Genomic DNA, 7,203 nt, shown 5'->3' on the forward strand with positions numbered 1-7,203 from the left:
TTATTATGAATGTACAGCATTTCTGCCTCTTCACACTGATACCCCCCCCCCCCCCCCCCCACACACACACACACACACACACTTCCTCACTTAGCTGACACTTGGCTGCCACCACGTGACAGAAAAGCGGCCTCTTATTGCACTTTCAGTGCAACTGGCCCCATGGGCACCCCCCTAGTGGCAGAGCAACATGCTGTGAACACACACACGCACACGCACACGCTGACACCGCTTGTCCCAACATATCAGCTTAACTGAATCAGACCTCAGAAGAGCTCTCAGAAGATGCCCAGGGAATAATGGAGAACTTTCCCTGTTCCTGTGGAAGTGGCCACAGAGGTTCATTTTGGAGCAGGGTAATTATTCACATGGGTTGAGGGATATGGGTCCGGTTGGTGACCTGCTTTAAACTGCGGTTACCGTGAGCAATGGGGCTGTGCAGGGTTTCTGTAAGCTTGGCAAGAAATAATCGAGAACGCAGGTCGCAGGTCTTCTTAGAAACAATGTTTGCTAATTGTCCTGCCTGTCCCTTTGCTCTCACCTCTGTCCGTCCCTAGTTTGCTCCCGCGTTCCGCAAGCCTGTGCAACTGCGCTTGGGTCTGTTGCTCCTCAGTGGCCATGACAGAAGGTTCTGCCTATACATCAGACCCAGCAGAGCTGGAATGTGCATTCCGCGGGGTCCTGTATCAAGGTAGGCTTCTGAAAGGACATGAACCAACACTGACCAGGCTTACGGATGCATGCCAAGGGCTGGTCCAGGCGCTACACACAAGGTGGTTGATAGACCTTCCTGTGCCTGAAGGCGAAAGGAAAGCTCCAGACACAGCTGCACCCGACTGAGTTTCAGTTCTGGCACAAGACCCCCCTCTCGCTACTCCGATGCTCTATGATGGTTCTCCCACAAGGTGTCTGGGCTTCATCATGCAATGTGAAATTGTCTCTGCTAGTCTCCCACGGGTGTATTGCACTGATGCGAGCAAGATCACATACCTCCTCACGCTACTAACTGGCCTGGTGTTGCAGTGGGAGACGGCGGCCTGGGAGAGCATTGTGCAGACAACCTATGAGGAGTTTAAAAGGCGCTTTCAGACCATTTTCGGGTGCCCAGGGTCGGCCCGTGTGGCGAGTGCACCTAATGGAACTCTGGCAGGGGAACCGCTCTGTAGCAGAGTGCTCCCTTGAGTTCTGTACCATGGCTGAACAGATTGGCCCCAACAAGACTTCCCTGCTGTCTAGTTTCTGGAAGGGGCTGAATCCTCGGCTGCAGGCAGAACTCACGTACCACAGTGAGGACTGGTCGGTGGATCAGTTCATCAAGACGGCGGTCGCGATAGATAACCTGGCCTGAGACTGGACAACCCAACTCCCACAGCTATCTTGCGCTCCCTCCACCTGGGAGGACAAGTCAGCACCAGTGTGGGTTGGGCACAGGCGTCTAACCCAGGAGGAGATACAGCACCAGATCCAGGATAGCCTGTGCCTGTACTGTGGCCACCGCGGAAATTTCCGAGCAGCCTGTCCTGTGCGCTCAGGATCTCAAGTGAGCAGCTGCTGCCATTAGGGTACCCAGCTAACTGTGCCGATTGTCCTCGGGGGAGCAGCAGGTCAGCACATATGCACTGGTGGATTCAGGTGCTGTGGGCTGTTTCATGGACGAGGAGTTTGCCAAGGCGCGAGGTGTACCCCGACAGGCGTGTGATGTAACACTCCTGGTAAGTGCCCACGATGGACAGCTGCTTGGAAAAGGGGTGGTGGAATCCAGAACCGAACCGTTAAACCTACGAGTGGGGGCATGTCACCAGGAAAGTTTGGGGTTTTACCTCATCGCTTCCCCTGAAGTACTTGTCATTCTGGGCTTCCTGTGCCTGTCTCTTCATGATTTGGCATCTCCCTGTGTTCTGTTGGAGCAAGGGAGAATTGGAGGCATGGGGTCCTCGGTGCAGCCACGGGTGCCTATTGTGACCATGCCGAGCCATGTAGTGGAAGGCTCCGATGCACCACCACAATTAGACATCCTGAGGGACTACCAAGACCTCCAAGTCTTCAGCAAGGAGCAGGCCACAGTCCTACCACCCCATAGGCTATGGGATTGTGCTATCGACCTCCTTCCGGGGACAACGCCCCCTAGAGGTCGAGTGTACCTCCTCTTGGTGCTAGAACAGATGGAGATGCAGAGGTATGTGTCCGAGGCCTTGGCGGCGAGGATCATTAGGCCCTCTACGTCCCTGGCCTCTCCGGGGTTCTTCTTTATTGGCAAAAAAGATAGAAGCCTTCGCCTTGTGTCTCGATTACCGAGGTTTGAAGCATATAACTATCAAATATCCACATCCTCTGACCCTGATTACAGCTGCTCTTGAACAGGCACACGGGGCCCGGATCTTCACCAAACTAGACCTCCGTAATGCCTACAACCTGCTCTGGATCAGGGAGGGGGACGAGTGGAAAATGGCCTTCAGTATGACCCTCAGTCACTATGAGTACCTGGTGATGCTGTTCGGGTTGGCTAACACTCCCAGTGTATTACAGGCGTTCGTGAACCACGCGTTGGGGGACCTGGTGAACCACGGGGTCCTCGTTTACTTGGCCAATATCCTGATCTACTCCCGGACTAAGAAACAACACATACAACAGGTAAGAGAGGTGGCACAACGAGTAGTGCTGCTGTCTCACAGTGCCTGGGTGGTGTGGGAGGATGTTGGTTTGATCCCCGCTCAGTTTGTGTGGAGTTTGCATGTTCTCCCCTAGTCTGTGTGGGTTTCCTCTGGGTGCTCCAGTTTCCTCCCACTGTCCAAAGACATGCTGTTCAGGTTCCCCCATAGTCTGTGAGTGACACAGAGAGAGTGTGTTCCACTGATGTATGGATGAGTGACCCATTGTAAGTAGTGTATCTAGCAGTGTAAGTCACCTTGGTGAATAAGGTGTGTGGGCTAGTAACACTACATAGTATCCATTGTAAGTAGCTTTGGAGAAAAGCGTCTGCTAAGTGAATAAAAATAAATGTAACTGTGTTGGGGGTGCGGTGAAGCAGTGGGTTGGACCGGGTCCTGCTCTCCAGTGGGTCTGGGGTTTGAGTCCCGCTTGGGGTGCCTTGCGACGGACTGGCATCCTGTCCTGGGTGTGTCCCCTCCCCCTCCGGCCTTACGCCCTGTTGTATTTTATTGTTTGAGTTGGTGTTGTTGATGTTGTGTGGAAAGGTGTTGCTTGTATTTGGTTGTCAACTTGTAATTGCTGATGAATGATTGGCATTGAGTTTAATTGTATAATTTGAAATGCGATTTATAGAACTGCCACTAGATGTCCATACGTTAATTACATTCCTTGGTCTTTTTGCGTAAATGAAAAAAGAAGTAGTGAAGAAGAGTTTGGCTCAGAGTGTACTGCCTCAGAGTGTACAAGTGGAGCGACGGATATTTGTTGGTATTTTAATTAAATGTAACGTTTTATTAGAAACCCAGGAGTCAGTCTCGTCATTTGCGAACTTGAAAGACTGCAACGTGGTTCGTGACAACACGCCCTGTGTTACTGGGTAGGCTCCGGTTCCCCGCGACCCCGTATGGGACGAGCGGTTCCAAAAATGTGTGTGTGTGTGTGTGTGTGTGTGTGTGTGTGTGTGTGTGTGTGTGTGTGTGTGTGTGTAAATGTGTTGAGACGTCTCCTGGCTCACCGCTTATTTGTCAAGGCCAAGAAGTGCCTGTTCCACCAGGAGCAGGTTACATTCCTGGGCTTCATTCTAAGCAGAGAGGTAGTGGTTATGGGCCCCGGGAAAGTCCAAACTGTGATTAGCCCTGTCCCAAGACTCTGAAAGCCCTACATAGATTCCTTAGGTTTGCTAACTTTTACCGGCGTTTCATCTGCAACTACATTATCATCGCCACACTGCTCACAGCCCTCACTGCTAGTAAGGGTCCCTGTCTCTCCTGGACTGACTCATCCCAGACGGCTTTTGAGTCCCCGAAGCAACGGTTCACGTCAGCGCTCATTCTCTGGCACCAAGACCCTGCCCTACCGTTTGTGGTGGAGGTAGATGCTTTGGTAGTAGGAGTGGGTTCGGTCTTGTCCCAACATCAAGGAAACGCCCCAAAACTATACTCGTGTGCCTACTTTTCCCGTAAACTGTCCAGGGCTGAACAAAACTATGACACTGGCAACCGTGAGTTGTTGGTCGTGAATTTGGCCCTCAAAGAATGGCGACATTGGCTAGAGGTGGCCGTACATCCCTTTCTCGTCCTGACAGATCACAAAAATCTGGAATACCTGCAGACGGCACGGCGTTTAAACCCTTGGCAAGCCAGGTGGGCCCTTTTCTTTACCCGCTTTTGCTTCACAGTGAAATCCCAGCCGGGTAGCAAGAACACCAAGGCTGACACCCTGTCCCGGATGCACAAGGACCCACCGGCCTAGGAAGCACCAGAGCTAATCTTACCTGAGGACTGTATGGTGGCCCCCGTGCAATAGCAATTATCCCAGGGTCTCCAGGATGCTCAATGGGAAACAGTACGTGCCCACCTCCATGAGACTGACCCTCCTGCAGTGGGCCCATGACTCCCTTACATCGGGCCACCCCAGGTTCAGTAAGACCCTCGACCTCCTGCAGAAGCAATTCTGGTGGCCCTCGCTCTGAGATGATGCCTGGGACTAAATCCGGGCGTGCCCCACATGCGCCCAAGCCAAGACCCCGAACCAGAAGCCGGCAGAGCTCCTCGAGCCTTTGCCAGTTCCGACCCATCCTTGGTCCCACATTGCCCTGGACTTCCTTGTGGACCTCCCACCTTCTGAGGGTAAGACCACGTTCTTACAATTCTGGACAGGTTTTCCGAGGCCTGCTGTCTTGTACCCCTTCCCAAACCCCCCGCAACAATGGAAACTGCAGAGCTGCTATTTCACCACATCTTCCATATCTCGGGACTGCCTGAGGACATTGCCTCTGACAGGGGACCCCAGTTCACCTCCCGGGTACGGAAGGCATTCTGGCAGCGATTGGGGTTTCGGTGAGCCTCACGTCCGGCTGCCACCCGCAGGCCAACGGGCAGGTCAAGAGATTGCAACAAGACATCAGCAGATTCCTATGCAGTTATTGTGCACACAAGCAGCAACAGTGGGCCTGCTATGTGTTGTGTATGCCCACAACACACTGTCCCACACATCCACAGGTCTTTCACCATTCCAGTGTGTCAGCCCTCATTGTTTCCGTGGCACCTCGGCCCGAACGATGTAGCCGTTGTGGTCACCTGGTACAAGGAGAGTGCGGAGACCTGGCGCACAGTTCGAGACCACCTCCTGCAGAGTGCCCAAAGGATCAAACTCCAGGCAGACCGCCCCCTACGTCCGCTCTCCTTTCTACCTGGCCAGAGGGTTTGGCTTTCCACTCATGACCTCCGACTGAAGTTGCCCTCAAAGAAACTGAGCCCCAGGTGTATAGGCCCATTCAAGGTGCTCTGCCGTGTCACCCTGGTCTCTTATCACCTAAGGGTACCCCCCATCTGTGCGTTAGCCCTACATTCCACGTGTCTCTCGTGAAGACCTGCGCCGCCTCCCTACACCAGCGGCCCGTAGATACTGCTCCACTCTGACTGGTGCAGGTCAATGGTGCACCGACCTACGCAGCGGAGGACCTACTGGACTCCCGCTGCCAACGGAGGGTGCTGCAGCATCTCATTGATTGGGGAGGAGCGGAGATGGGTGGTGGCGCAGAATGTGTTGGACCCAGAACTTATCGTTGCATTTCATCGTGAGCACCCAGATTGCTTGGCACCCAGGCCACGAGGGCGTCCCCCCAAGGTCTGTGGAGCGGCCGGTCCTGCTCATGGAGGGGGGGTACAGTCACGAACCCTGCACGGAGTCGTTGCACCTGTAGCAGATCAGGGCACAGGGGCATAAAAGCACAACACCCAGCCACCTCCAGTTGCGGAACCTCCTTGAGCGCACCGCAGCGTCCATGCCACGTGCTTCCAGCAATTTTTTTTCGACCTTTCTGTTCCTGTGTTGACCTACCCCGTCTGTGTCTCCCTGGCTCCCTGACTCTCGCTTGCCTCCTGACCACAACCTTTAGATCTTCCTAGAAACGACGTTTGCTAATTGAAGACCTCCTGCCTGTCCCTCGGTTCTCGCTTCAGTCCGTCTCTAGTTTGCTTCCGCATTCTGCGAGCCTGTGTAACCGTACTTAGGTCCGTTGCCCTCCGGCAGACATGAAAAAGTGCACTGTTGGAAATAATTATTTATTAAGCTGAAAAAACACACACACACACACACACACATTTTCAGAACCGCTTATCCCATACGGGGTCACGGGAACCGGAGCCTACCCGGGAACACAAGGGCGTAAGGCCAGAGGGGGAGGGAACACACCCAGGACGGGACGCCAGTCCGTCGCAAGGCACCCCAAGCGGGACTTGAACCCCAGACCCACCGGACAGCAGGACTGTGGTCCAACCCACTGCGCCACCGCACCCCCTATGCTGAAAAAACAATAAAATTAATTTAAAAATTACTGAAAATGAAAAAAAAAAACTTTTTTCCACAACAACCCAATGCTGTTTTTTTAATGACATATACATGTGATATTCCTCAGCGTCATTATTTCTTTACTTTCTACTCTAATTGAAAATGACTGAAAGTAACACAAACTGAAAACTGTCACAAATTCTTGTTTAATTCCAACTATTTAGCGATCAGTTCCGGAAACATTGTCACGTCCTCATGCCGAAGGACCACACCTGTAGCAGGTCATTGGATGCGCTACATAAGGACGGCCCCAAATGCACTGGTTTAAGGAACCTCATTTGAGCCAATGCAGCTACCCAGCGGACCGCGATCTTGCCTCCTTACCTACTTCATATGCCCCTTGTTTTGCTCTTTTGGCTTTGGACCTTCTGCAACGCACCTCGGCAACCCCTGCCTGTTCAGGACCACGACTCTGCCTGCCTCTGCATCGCCAGCACCAAACGAAAGCTCACGCACTTGGGTCTGATGCTCTTTTGTGGTTGACGTGACAAACACACAGCATTCATCATGTTGTTAATGGTCATAGACACTCAAAGACATGACCTGTAAAAACACCATGGATGGGAGCTGAATGAAGGTGGTTCCAAGAAAAGGCAATTAACATAAATAGATAATCTGGAAAATGTTTATACTAGGTCAACATCCCATCTCATTGCTTGGACTTCTCTGTCATCAAAATGGTGATGGGGAGGACAATACAAA

Source organism: Scleropages formosus, chromosome 21, assembly GCF_900964775.1.
Source record: "Scleropages formosus chromosome 21, fSclFor1.1, whole genome shotgun sequence".
NCBI lineage: Eukaryota > Metazoa > Chordata > Actinopteri > Osteoglossiformes > Osteoglossidae > Scleropages > Scleropages formosus.